A 1,028-nucleotide genomic window follows, 5' to 3' on the forward strand; every position below is an offset into this window, starting at 1 on the left:
ACTCTCCCCTTTATTTGCTGTAATTATAAATCATATTTATTTTTTTAATTTATATTTATAAAAATTAAAAAAAAATAATTAATTATGGCTCCGAAAAAGATAAATAAACAAACTTTGTTTCTGTATATACACCGCATGCAGCCATGGAGGGGCCCCATCAACGCAGAAAGAGAAAAATAATATATTTTTTTTGGATAAATAAAAACAATTAAATTATTTTTAATAAATTAAATTAAATAAATTTATTTAAAATTAATTTATTTGTTTTTTTATTCTCTTTATCGGTGAGCTGAATGTATTGTGTTGGGTTGACGCGAGCTGCAGTGACACCCGAAACTGAACTCTATGAATCCTTTTTTTTTTTTTTTATAAAAAAAAGATAAAATTATTTTTAAATTAATTAAATTATTTATATTTATTTTAAATTATTTATTTTTATTTAATTCTCTTTAATTATATATATTTATTGCTTTCTTCTGATAGTATTATATTATATTGAGCTGTCTATACACACCGCTCCTCCGCCGATCATATAAACCCCTAATTATATATAAATTTATTTTTTTTTATTTATTTAATTTACTTTATTTTAATAAATAATAATTAATTTTTATTTAAAAATAAATATTTTATTTAATTTAATTTATTAAATTTTTCTGCTCAAGGAATAACATTTTCTATTCTATTTAAACAGCAAATGCACCTTCTTTTGTTTTTTTAATAAAAGTAAATAAATAAAAAACTAAATAAATAAATAAATAAATAAATAAATAAATAAATAAATAAATAAATAAATAAATAAATAAATAATAAATAAACAAATAAACAAATAAATAAATAAATAAATAAATAAATAAATAAATTGTGTTAAAGGGAAAATATAATTAAAAGACAAAACGAAATTTAGTTTTTTAAAAAGACAGCACCACCCCCGAGACAGCAGCGGAGGCATTCAGCTGTATGTACACCCCAATTCTCTTTTTTTTTTTTTTTTTTTTTTTTTTTTTTTTTTTTTTTTTTTTTTTTTT

Source organism: Eimeria mitis, genomic scaffold (genome assembly GCF_000499745.2).
Source record: "Eimeria mitis Houghton genomic scaffold, Emh_scaff2285, whole genome shotgun sequence".
NCBI classification, from domain to species: domain Eukaryota; phylum Apicomplexa; class Conoidasida; order Eucoccidiorida; family Eimeriidae; genus Eimeria; species Eimeria mitis.